Source organism: Rhinoderma darwinii, chromosome 3 (assembly GCF_050947455.1).
Source record: "Rhinoderma darwinii isolate aRhiDar2 chromosome 3, aRhiDar2.hap1, whole genome shotgun sequence".
Lineage (NCBI taxonomy): Eukaryota > Metazoa > Chordata > Amphibia > Anura > Rhinodermatidae > Rhinoderma > Rhinoderma darwinii.
Genome location: NC_134689.1, coordinates 416,022,430 through 416,035,767, shown reverse-complemented (window position 1 = coordinate 416,035,767; position 13,338 = coordinate 416,022,430). Strand labels below are relative to the sequence as shown.

Sequence of the window (13,338 nt, the reverse complement as noted above, 5' to 3'; positions counted from 1 at the left end):
GCCATTAAATGGCATGCAAGAACTAGATGAGTGTATAAATAGGTCTACAAGAACACATTGCAAAAAAAAATATTTGTAGTAATAGTTCCATGCAAACATTTTCTAGAAGGTTTATCATTTACACAAGTTTTTAGAGTTCTGCTCCTCTAATCGGCTTAACAAATTTCGACCTATTTTGGCAGTATTAGCCGTGCCTGCAATCTTGGGCTCTGGAAGTCAATAGGGGTCATTTACAAAAACACCCGACAAGGATGGGATTTGAACCCATGCATGCAGAGCACAATGGATTAGCAGTCCATCGCCTTAACCATTCGGCCACCTCGTCAACTTATTTCCGTTTTTTCTTTGGTTAGTTTCCAGCTGTTTTATAACCAAACCTGATCCCTAAAAAGTGTTTTACAAATTTTGAGAAGTGTCAGTAATATGTATTCTAAATTTATTTTCCCTTATTTAAAAACAAATCTTTTTTTGTGTTATGAAATTGTCATTAAATGGCATGCAAGAACTAGATGAGTGTATAAATAGGTCTAAAAGCACTCATCTACAAAAAAAAATATTTGTAGTAATAGTTCCATGCAAACATTTTCTAGAAGGTTTATCATTTACACAAGTTTTTAGAGTTCTGCTCCTCTAATCGGCTTAACAAATTTCAACCTATTTTGGCAGTATTAGCCCTGCCTGCAATCTTGGGCTTTGGAAGACAATAAGGGTCATTTACAAAAACACCCGACAAGGATGGGATATGAACCCATTCATGCAGAGCACAATGGATTAGCAGTCCATCGCCACCTCGTCAACTTATTTTCATTTTTTCTTTGTTTAGTTTCCAGCTGTTTTATAACCAAACCTGATCCCTAAAAAGTGTTTTACAAATTTTGAGAAGTGTCAGTAATATGTATCCTAAATTTATTTTCCCTTATTTGAAAACAAATCTTTTTTTGTGTTATGAAATTGTCATTAAATGGCATGCAAGAACTAGATGAGTGTATAAATAGGTCTAAAAGCACTCATCTCCAAAAAAAATTATTTGTAGTAATAATTCCATGCAAACATTTTCTAGAAGGTTTATCATTTACACAAGTTTTTAGAGTTCTGCTCCTCTAATCGGCTTAACAAATTTCAACCTATTTTGGCAGTATTAGCCCTGCCTGCAATCTTGGGCTTTGGAAGACAATAAGGGTCATTTACAAAAACACCCGACGAGGATGGGATTTGAACCCATGCATGCAGAGCACAATGGATTAGCAGTCCATCGCCACCTCGTCAACTTATTTTCATTTTTTCTTTGGTTAGTTTCCAGCTGTTTTATAACCAAACCTGATACCTAAAAAGTGTTTTACAAATTTTGAGAAGTGTCAGTAATATGTATCCTAAATTTATTTTCCCTTATTTGAAAACAAATCTTTTTTTGTGTTATGAAAGTATAATTAAATGGCATGCAAGAACTAGATAAGTGTATAAATAGGTCTATAATAACATATCTACAAAAAAAAATATTTGTAGTAATAGTTCCATGCAAACATTCTCTAGAAGGTTTATCATTTACACAAGTTTTTAGAGTTCTGCTCCTCTAATCGGCTTAACAAATTTCAACCTATTTTGGCAGTATTAGCCCTGCCTGCAATCTTGGGCTTTGGAAGACAATAAGGGTCATTTACAAAAACACCCGACGAGGATGGGATTTGAACCCATTCATGCAGAGCACAATGGATTAGCAGTCCATCGCCACCTCGTCAACTTATTTTCATTTTTTCTTTGTTTAGTTTCCAGCTGTTTTATAACCAAACCTAATCCCTAAAAAGTGTTTTACAAATTTTGAGAAGTGTCAGTAATATGTATCCTAAATTTATTTTCCCTTATTTGAAAACAAATCATTTTTTGTGTTTTGAAAATATAATTAAATGGCATGCAAGAACTAGATGAGTGTATAAATAGGTCTATAAGAACATATCTACAAAAAAAAATATTTGTAGTAATAGTTCCATGCAAACATTTTCTAGAAGGTTTAACATTTACACAAGTTTTTAGAGTTCTGCTGCTCTAATCGGCTTAACAAATTTCAACCTATTTTGGCAGTATTAGCCCTGCCTGCAATCTTGGGCTTTGGAAGACAATAAGGGTCATTTACAAAAACACCCGACGAGGATGGGATTTGAACCCATTCATGCAGAGCACAATGGATTGGCAGTCCATCGCCACCTCGTCAACTTATTTTCATTTTTTCTTTGTTTAGTTTCCAGCTGTTTTATAACCAAACCTGATCCCTAAAAAGTGTTTTACAAATTTTGAGAAGTGTCAGTAATATGTATCCTAAATTTATTTTCCCTTATTTGAAAACAAATCTTTTTTTGTGTTATGAAAATATAATTAAATGGCATGCAAGAACTAGATGGAAGACGATAAGGGTCATTTACAAAAACACCCGACGAGGATGGGATTTGAACCCATGCATGCAGAGCACAATGGATTAGCAGTCCATCGCCACCTCGTCAACTTATTTTCATTTTTTCTTTGGTTAGTTTCCAGCTGTTTTATAACCAAACCTGATCCCTAAAAAGTGTTTTACAAATTTTGAGAAGTGTCAGTAATATGTATCCTAAATTTATTTTCCCTTATTTGAAAACAAATCTTTTTTGTGTTATGAAAATATAATTAAATGGCATGCAAGAACTAGATGGGTGTATAAATAGGTCTATAAGAACATATCTACAAAAAAAAATATTTGTAGTAATAGTTCCATGCAAACATTTTCTAGAAGGTTTAACATTTACACAAGTTTTTAGAGTTCTGCTCCTCTAATCGGCTTAACAAATTTCAACCTATTTTGGCAGTATTAGCCCTGCCTGCAATCTTGGGCTTTGGAAGACAATAAGGGTCATTTACAAAAACACCCGACGAGGATGGGATTTGAACCCATTCATGGAGAGCATAATGGATTAGCAGTCCATCGCCACCTCGTCAACTTATTTTCATTTTTTTCTTTGTTTAGTTTCCAGCTGTTTTATAACCAAACCTGATCCCTAAAAAGTGTTTTACAAATTTTGAGAAGTGTCAGTAATATGTATCCTAAATTTATTTTCCCTTATTTGAAAACAAATCTTTTTTGTGTTATGAAAATATAATTAAATGGCATGCAAGAACTAGATGGGTGTATAAATAGGTCTATAAGAACATATCTACAAAAAAAAATATTTGTAGTAATAGTTCCATGCAAACATTTTCTAGAAGGTTTAACATTTACACAAGTTTTTAGAGTTCTGCTCCTCTAATCGGCTTAACAAATTTCAACCTATTTTGGCAGTATTAGCCCTGCCTGCAATCTTGGGCTTTGGAAGACAATAAGGGTCATTTACAAAAACACCCGACAAGGATGGGATTTGAACCCATGCATGCAGAGCACAATGGATTAGCAGTCCATCGCCACCTCGTCAACTTATTTTCATTTTTTCTTTGGTTAGTTTCCAGCTGTTTTATAACCAAACCTGATCCCTAAAAAGTGTTTTACAAATTTTGAGAAGTGTCAGTAATATGTATCCTAAATTTATTTTCCATTATTTGAAAACAAATCTTTTTTTGTGTTATGAAAATATAATTAAATGGCATGCAAGAACTAGATAAGTGTATAAATAGGTCTACAAGAACACATCTACAAAAAAAAATATTTGTAGTAATAGTTCCATGCAAACATTTTCTAGAAGGTTTATCATTTACACAAGTTTTTAGAGTTCTGCTCCTCTAATCGGCTTAAGAATTTTCAACCTATTTTGGCAGTATTAGCCCTGCCTGCAATCTTGGGCTTTGGAAGACAATAAGTGTAAATTACAAAAACACCCGACGAGGATGGGATTTGAACCCATGCATGCAGAGCACAATGGATTTGCAGTCCATCGCCACCTCGTCAACTTATTTTCATTTTTTCTTTCGTTAGTTTCCAGCTGTTTTATAACCAAACCTGATAACTAAAAAGTGTTTTACAAATTTTGAGAAGTGTCAGTAATATGTATCCTAAATTTATTTTCCCTTATTTGAAAACAAATCTTTTTTTGTGTTATGAAATTGTCATTAAATGGCATGCAAGAACTAGATGAGTGTATAAATAGGTCTACAAGAACACATCTACAAAAAAAAATATTTGTAGTAATAGTTCCATGCAAACATTTTCTTGAAGGTTTATCATTTACACAAGTTTTTAGAGTTCTGCTCCTCTAATTGGCTTAACAAATTTCAACCTATTTTGGTAGTTTTAGCCCTGCCTGCAATATTGGGCTTTGGAAGACAATAAGGGTCATTTACAAAAACACCCGACGAGGATGGGATTTGAACCCATGCATGCAGAGCACAATGGATTAGCAGTCCATCGCCTTAACCACTCAGCCACCTTGTCAACTTACTTTCATTTTTTTTTTCTTTGGTTAGTTTCCAGCTGTTTTATAACCAAACCTGATCCCTAAAAAGTGTTTTACAAATTTTGAGAAGTGTCAGTAATATGTATCCTAAATTTATTTTCCCTTATTTGAAAACAAATGTTTTTTTGTGTTATGAAATTGTCATTAAATGGCATGCAAGAACTAGATGAGTGTATAAATAGGTCTACAAGAACACATCTACAAATAAAATATTTGTAGTAATAGTTCCATGCAAACATTTTCTAGAAGGTTTATCATTTACACAAGTTTTTAGAGTTCTGCTCCTCTATTCGGCTTAACAAATTTCAATCTATTTTGGCAGTATTAGCCCTGCCTGCAATCTTGGGCTTTGGAAGACAATAAGGGTCATTTACAAAAACACCCGACAAGGATGGGATTTGAACCCACGCATGCAGAGCACAATGGATTAGCAGTCCATCGCCACCTCGTCAACTTATTTTCATTTTTTCTTTGTTTAGTTTCCAGCTGTTTTATAACCAAACCTAATCCCTAAAAAGTGTTTTACAAATTTTGAGAAGTGTCAGTAATATGTATCCTAAATTTATTTTCCCTTATTTGAAAACAAATCATTTTTTGTGTTTTGAAAATATAATTAAATGGCATGCAAGAACTAGATGAGTGTATAAATAGGTCTATAAGAACATATCTACAAAAAAAAATATTTGTAGTAATAGTTCCATGCAAACATTTTCTAGAAGGTTTAACATTTACACAAGTTTTTAGAGTTCTGCTGCTCTAATCGGCTTAACAAATTTCAACCTATTTTGGCAGTATTAGCCCTGCCTGCAATCTTGGGCTTTGGAAGACAATAAGGGTCATTTACAAAAACACCCGACGAGGATGGGATTTGAACCCATTCATGCAGAGCACAATGGATTGGCAGTCCATCGCCACCTCGTCAACTTATTTTCATTTTTTTCTTTGTTTAATTTCCAGCTGTTTTATAACCAAACCTGATCCCTAAAAAGTGTTTTACAAATTTTGAGAAGTGTCAGTAATATGTATCCTAAATTTATTTTCCCTTATTTGAAAACAAATCTTTTTTGTGTTATGAAAATATAATTAAATGGCATGCAAGAACTAGATGGGTGTATAAATAGGTCTATAAGAACATATCTACAAAAAAAAATATTTGTAGTAATAGTTCCATGCAAACATTTTCTAGAAGGTTTAACATTTACACAAGTTTTTAGAGTTCTGCTCCTCTAATCGGCTTAACAAATTTCAACCTATTTTGGCAGTATTAGCCCTGCCTGCAATCTTGGGCTTTGGAAGACAATAAGGGTCATTTACAAAAACACCCGACAAGGATGGGATTTGAACCCATGCATGCAGAGCACAATGGATTAGCAGTCCATCGCCACCTCGTCAACTTATTTTCATTTTTTCTTTGGTTAGTTTCCAGCTGTTTTATAACCAAACCTGATCCCTAAAAAGTGTTTTACAAATTTTGAGAAGTGTCAGTAATATGTATCCTAAATTTATTTTCCATTATTTGAAAACAAATCTTTTTTTGTGTTATGAAAATATAATTAAATGGCATGCAAGAACTAGATAAGTGTATAAATAGGTCTACAAGAACACATCTACAAAAAAAAATATTTGTAGTAATAGTTCCATGCAAACATTTTCTAGAAGGTTTATCATTTACACAAGTTTTTAGAGTTCTGCTCCTCTAATCGGCTTAAGAATTTTCAACCTATTTTGGCAGTATTAGCCCTGCCTGCAATCTTGGGCTTTGGAAGACAATAAGTGTAAATTACAAAAACACCCGACGAGGATGGGATTTGAACCCATGCATGCAGAGCACAATGGATTTGCAGTCCATCGCCACCTCGTCAACTTATTTTCATTTTTTCTTTCGTTAGTTTCCAGCTGTTTTATAACCAAACCTGATAACTAAAAAGTGTTTTACAAATTTTGAGAAGTGTCAGTAATATGTATCCTAAATTTATTTTCCCTTATTTGAAAACAAATCTTTTTTTGTGTTATGAAATTGTCATTAAATGGCATGCAAGAACTAGATGAGTGTATAAATAGGTCTACAAGAACACATCTACAAAAAAAAATATTTGTAGTAATAGTTCCATGCAAACATTTTCTTGAAGGTTTATCATTTACACAAGTTTTTAGAGTTCTGCTCCTCTAATTGGCTTAACAAATTTCAACCTATTTTGGTAGTTTTAGCCCTGCCTGCAATATTGGGCTTTGGAAGACAATAAGGGTCATTTACAAAAACACCCGACGAGGATGGGATTTGAACCCATGCATGCAGAGCACAATGGATTAGCAGTCCATCGCCTTAACCACTCAGCCACCTTGTCAACTTACTTTCATTTTTTTTTTCTTTGGTTAGTTTCCAGCTGTTTTATAACCAAACCTGATCCCTAAAAAGTGTTTTACAAATTTTGAGAAGTGTCAGTAATATGTATCCTAAATTTATTTTCCCTTATTTGAAAACAAATGTTTTTTTGTGTTATGAAATTGTCATTAAATGGCATGCAAGAACTAGATGAGTGTATAAATAGGTCTACAAGAACACATCTACAAATAAAATATTTGTAGTAATAGTTCCATGCAAACATTTTCTAGAAGGTTTATCATTTACACAAGTTTTTAGAGTTCTGCTCCTCTATTCGGCTTAACAAATTTCAATCTATTTTGGCAGTATTAGCCCTGCCTGCAATCTTGGGCTTTGGAAGACAATAAGGGTCATTTACAAAAACACCCGACAAGGATGGGATTTGAACCCACGCATGCAGAGCACAATGGATTAGCAGTCCATCGCCACCTCGTCAACTTATTTTCATTTTTTCTTTGTTTAGTTTCCAGCTGTTTTATAACCAAACCTAATCCCTAAAAAGTGTTTTACAAATTTTGAGAAGTGTCAGTAATATGTATCCTAAATTTATTTTCCCTTATTTGAAAACAAATCATTTTTTGTGTTTTGAAAATATAATTAAATGGCATGCAAGAACTAGATGAGTGTATAAATAGGTCTATAAGAACATATCTACAAAAAAAAATATTTGTAGTAATAGTTCCATGCAAACATTTTCTAGAAGGTTTAACATTTACACAAGTTTTTAGAGTTCTGCTGCTCTAATCGGCTTAACAAATTTCAACCTATTTTGGCAGTATTAGCCCTGCCTGCAATCTTGGGCTTTGGAAGACAATAAGGGTCATTTACAAAAACACCCGACGAGGATGGGATTTGAACCCATTCATGCAGAGCACAATGGATTGGCAGTCCATCGCCACCTCGTCAACTTATTTTCATTTTTTCTTTGTTTAGTTTCCAGCTGTTTTATAACCAAACCTGATCCCTAAAAAGTGTTTTACAAATTTTGAGAAGTGTCAGTAATATGTATCCTAAATTTATTTTCCCTTATTTGAAAACAAATCTTTTTTTGTGTTATGAAAATATAATTAAATGGCATGCAAGAACTAGATGGAAGACGATAAGGGTCATTTACAAAAACACCCGACGAGGATGGGATTTGAACCCATGCATGCAGAGCACAATGGATTAGCAGTCCATCACCACCTCGTCAACTTATTTTCATTTTTTCTTTGGTTAGTTTCCAGCTGTTTTATAACCAAACCTGATCCCTAAAAAGTGTTTTACAAATTTTGAGAAGTGTCAGTAATATGTATCCTAAATTTATTTTCCCTTATTTGAAAACAAATCTTTTTTGTGTTATGAAAATATAATTAAATGGCATGCAAGAACTAGATGGGTGTATAAATAGGTCTATAAGAACATATCTACAAAAAAAAATATTTGTAGTAATAGTTCCATGCAAACATTTTCTAGAAGGTTTAACATTTACACAAGTTTTTAGAGTTCTGCTCCTCTAATCGGCTTAACAAATTTCAACCTATTTTGGCAGTATTAGCCCTGCCTGCAATCTTGGGCTTTGGAAGACAATAAGGGTCATTTACAAAAACACCCGACGAGGATGGGATTTGAACCCATTCATGGAGAGCATAATGGATTAGCAGTCCATCGCCACCTCGTCAACTTATTTTCATTTTTTTCTTTGTTTAGTTTCCAGCTGTTTTATAACCAAACCTGATCCCTAAAAAGTGTTTTACAAATTTTGAGAAGTGTCAGTAATATGTATCCTAAATTTATTTTCCCTTATTTGAAAACAAATCTTTTTTGTGTTATGAAAATATAATTAAATGGCATGCAAGAACTAGATGGGTGTATAAATAGGTCTATAAGAACATATCTACAAAAAAAAATATTTGTAGTAATAGTTCCATGCAAACATTTTCTAGAAGGTTTAACATTTACACAAGTTTTTAGAGTTCTGCTCCTCTAATCGGCTTAACAAATTTCAACCTATTTTGGCAGTATTAGCCCTGCCTGCAATCTTGGGCTTTGGAAGACAATAAGGGTCATTTACAAAAACACCCGACAAGGATGGGATTTGAACCCATGCATGCAGAGCACAATGGATTAGCAGTCCATCGCCACCTCGTCAACTTATTTTCATTTTTTCTTTGGTTAGTTTCCAGCTGTTTTATAACCAAACCTGATAACTAAAAAGTGTTTTACAAATTTTGAGAAGTGTCAGTAATATGTATCCTAAATGTATTTTCCCTTATTTGAAAACAAATCTTTTTTTGTGTTATGAAAATATAATTAAATGGCATGCAAGAACTAGATGAGTGTATAAATAGGTCTACAATAACATAATCTACAAAAAAAAATATTTGTAGTATTAGTTCCATGCAAACATTTTCTAGAAGGTTTATCATTTACACAAGTTTTTAGAGTTCTGCTCCTCTATTCGGCTTAACAAATTTCAACCTATTTTGGCAGTATTAGCCCTGCCTGCAATCTTGGGCTTTGGAAGACAATAAGGGTCATTTACAAAAACACCCGACAAGGATGGGATTTGAACCCATGCATGCAGAGCACAATGGATTAGCAGTCCATCGCCACCTCGTCAACTTATTTTCATTTTTTCTTTGGTTAGTTTCCAGCTGTTTTATAACCAAACCTGATCCCTAAAAAGTGTTTTACAAATTTTGAGAAGTGTCAGTAATATGTATCCTAAATTTATTTTCCATTATTTGAAAACAAATCTTTTTTTGTGTTATGAAAATATAATTAAATGGCATGCAAGAACTAGATAAGTGTATAAATAGGTCTACAAGAACACATCTACAAAAAAAAATATTTGTAGTAATAGTTCCATGCAAACATTTTCTAGAAGGTTTATCATTTACACAAGTTTTTAGAGTTCTGCTCCTCTAATCGGCTTAAGAATTTTCAACCTATTTTGGCAGTATTAGCCCTGCCTGCAATCTTGGGCTTTGGAAGACAATAAGTGTAAATTACAAAAACACCCGACGAGGATGGGATTTGAACCCATGCATGCAGAGCACAATGGATTTGCAGTCCATCGCCACCTCGTCAACTTATTTTCATTTTTTCTTTCGTTAGTTTCCAGCTGTTTTATAACCAAACCTGATAACTAAAAAGTGTTTTACAAATTTTGAGAAGTGTCAGTAATATGTATCCTAAATTTATTTTCCCTTATTTGAAAACAAATCTTTTTTTGTGTTATGAAATTGTCATTAAATGGCATGCAAGAACTAGATGAGTGTATAAATAGGTCTACAAGAACACATCTACAAAAAAAAATATTTGTAGTAATAGTTCCATGCAAACATTTTCTTGAAGGTTTATCATTTACACAAGTTTTTAGAGTTCTGCTCCTCTAATTGGCTTAACAAATTTCAACCTATTTTGGTAGTTTTAGCCCTGCCTGCAATATTGGGCTTTGGAAGACAATAAGGGTCATTTACAAAAACACCCGACGAGGATGGGATTTGAACCCATGCATGCAGAGCACAATGGATTAGCAGTCCATCGCCTTAACCACTCAGCCACCTTGTCAACTTACTTTCATTTTTTTTTTCTTTGGTTAGTTTCCAGCTGTTTTATAACCAAACCTGATCCCTAAAAAGTGTTTTACAAATTTTGAGAAGTGTCAGTAATATGTATCCTAAATTTATTTTCCCTTATTTGAAAACAAATGTTTTTTTGTGTTATGAAATTGTCATTAAATGGCATGCAAGAACTAGATGAGTGTATAAATAGGTCTACAAGAACACATCTACAAATAAAATATTTGTAGTAATAGTTCCATGCAAACATTTTCTAGAAGGTTTATCATTTACACAAGTTTTTAGAGTTCTGCTCCTCTATTCGGCTTAACAAATTTCAATCTATTTTGGCAGTATTAGCCCTGCCTGCAATCTTGGGCTTTGGAAGACAATAAGGGTCATTTACAAAAACACCCGACAAGGATGGGATTTGAACCCACGCATGCAGAGCACAATGGATTAGCAGTCCATCGCCACCTCGTCAACTTATTTTCATTTTTTCTTTGTTTAGTTTCCAGCTGTTTTATAACCAAACCTAATCCCTAAAAAGTGTTTTACAAATTTTGAGAAGTGTCAGTAATATGTATCCTAAATTTATTTTCCCTTATTTGAAAACAAATCATTTTTTGTGTTTTGAAAATATAATTAAATGGCATGCAAGAACTAGATGAGTGTATAAATAGGTCTATAAGAACATATCTACAAAAAAAAATATTTGTAGTAATAGTTCCATGCAAACATTTTCTAGAAGGTTTAACATTTACACAAGTTTTTAGAGTTCTGCTGCTCTAATCGGCTTAACAAATTTCAACCTATTTTGGCAGTATTAGCCCTGCCTGCAATCTTGGGCTTTGGAAGACAATAAGGGTCATTTACAAAAACACCCGACGAGGATGGGATTTGAACCCATTCATGCAGAGCACAATGGATTGGCAGTCCATCGCCACCTCGTCAACTTATTTTCATTTTTTTCTTTGTTTAATTTCCAGCTGTTTTATAACCAAACCTGATCCCTAAAAAGTGTTTTACAAATTTTGAGAAGTGTCAGTAATATGTATCCTAAATTTATTTTCCCTTATTTGAAAACAAATCTTTTTTGTGTTATGAAAATATAATTAAATGGCATGCAAGAACTAGATGGGTGTATAAATAGGTCTATAAGAACATATCTACAAAAAAAAATATTTGTAGTAATAGTTCCATGCAAACATTTTCTAGAAGGTTTAACATTTACACAAGTTTTTAGAGTTCTGCTCCTCTAATCGGCTTAACAAATTTCAACCTATTTTGGCAGTATTAGCCCTGCCTGCAATCTTGGGCTTTGGAAGACAATAAGGGTCATTTACAAAAACACCCGACAAGGATGGGATTTGAACCCATGCATGCAGAGCACAATGGATTAGCAGTCCATCGCCACCTCGTCAACTTATTTTCATTTTTTCTTTGGTTAGTTTCCAGCTGTTTTATAACCAAACCTGATCCCTAAAAAGTGTTTTACAAATTTTGAGAAGTGTCAGTAATATGTATCCTAAATTTATTTTCCATTATTTGAAAACAAATCTTTTTTTGTGTTATGAAAATATAATTAAATGGCATGCAAGAACTAGATAAGTGTATAAATAGGTCTACAAGAACACATCTACAAAAAAAAATATTTGTAGTAATAGTTCCATGCAAACATTTTCTAGAAGGTTTATCATTTACACAAGTTTTTAGAGTTCTGCTCCTCTAATCGGCTTAAGAATTTTCAACCTATTTTGGCAGTATTAGCCCTGCCTGCAATCTTGGGCTTTGGAAGACAATAAGTGTAAATTACAAAAACACCCGACGAGGATGGGATTTGAACCCATGCATGCAGAGCACAATGGATTTGCAGTCCATCGCCACCTCGTCAACTTATTTTCATTTTTTCTTTCGTTAGTTTCCAGCTGTTTTATAACCAAACCTGATAACTAAAAAGTGTTTTACAAATTTTGAGAAGTGTCAGTAATATGTATCCTAAATTTATTTTCCCTTATTTGAAAACAAATCTTTTTTTGTGTTATGAAATTGTCATTAAATGGCATGCAAGAACTAGATGAGTGTATAAATAGGTCTACAAGAACACATCTACAAAAAAAAATATTTGTAGTAATAGTTCCATGCAAACATTTTCTTGAAGGTTTATCATTTACACAAGTTTTTAGAGTTCTGCTCCTCTAATTGGCTTAACAAATTTCAACCTATTTTGGTAGTTTTAGCCCTGCCTGCAATATTGGGCTTTGGAAGACAATAAGGGTCATTTACAAAAACACCCGACGAGGATGGGATTTGAACCCATGCATGCAGAGCACAATGGATTAGCAGTCCATCGCCTTAACCACTCAGCCACCTTGTCAACTTACTTTCATTTTTTTTTTCTTTGGTTAGTTTCCAGCTGTTTTATAACCAAACCTGATCCCTAAAAAGTGTTTTACAAATTTTGAGAAGTGTCAGTAATATGTATCCTAAATTTATTTTCCCTTATTTGAAAACAAATGTTTTTTTGTGTTATGAAATTGTCATTAAATGGCATGCAAGAACTAGATGAGTGTATAAATAGGTCTACAAGAACACATCTACAAATAAAATATTTGTAGTAATAGTTCCATGCAAACATTTTCTAGAAGGTTTATCATTTACACAAGTTTTTAGAGTTCTGCTCCTCTATTCGGCTTAACAAATTTCAATCTATTTTGGCAGTATTAGCCCTGCCTGCAATCTTGGGCTTTGGAAGACAATAAGGGTCATTTACAAAAACACCCGACAAGGATGGGATTTGAACCCACGCATGCAGAGCACAATGGATTAGCAGTCCATCGCCACCTCGTCAACTTATTTTCATTTTTTCTTTGGTTAGTTTCCAGCTGTTTTATAACCAGACCTGATCCCTAAAAAGTGTTTTACAAATTTTGAGAAGTGTCAGTAATATGTATCCTAAATTTATTTTCCCTTATTTGAAAACAAATGTTTTTTTGTGTTATGA

The 13,338-nt window shown here is 33.4% G+C and overlaps 5 non-coding genes across 5 annotated transcripts; all 5 read right to left on the bottom strand.

Moving 5' to 3' along the window:
- Positions 1-243: 243 nt before the first annotated feature.
- Positions 244-325, bottom strand: TRNAS-GCU (transfer RNA serine (anticodon GCU)). The gene has a single exon. It is a non-coding gene; the product is annotated as a tRNA-Ser (tRNA).
- Positions 326-4,302: 3,977 nt separating this feature from the next.
- On the bottom strand, positions 4,303-4,384 carry TRNAS-GCU (transfer RNA serine (anticodon GCU)). The gene has a single exon. It is a non-coding gene; the product is annotated as a tRNA-Ser (tRNA).
- Positions 4,385-6,669: 2,285 nt separating this feature from the next.
- TRNAS-GCU (transfer RNA serine (anticodon GCU)) lies at positions 6,670-6,751 on the bottom strand. The gene has a single exon. It is a non-coding gene; the product is annotated as a tRNA-Ser (tRNA).
- Positions 6,752-10,262: 3,511 nt separating this feature from the next.
- Positions 10,263-10,344, bottom strand: TRNAS-GCU (transfer RNA serine (anticodon GCU)). Its single transcript has one exon. It is a non-coding gene; the product is annotated as a tRNA-Ser (tRNA).
- A 2,285-nt stretch (positions 10,345-12,629) lies between these two features.
- Positions 12,630-12,711, bottom strand: TRNAS-GCU (transfer RNA serine (anticodon GCU)). The gene has a single exon. It is a non-coding gene; the product is annotated as a tRNA-Ser (tRNA).
- Between the last annotated feature and the right edge of the window lie 627 nt (positions 12,712-13,338).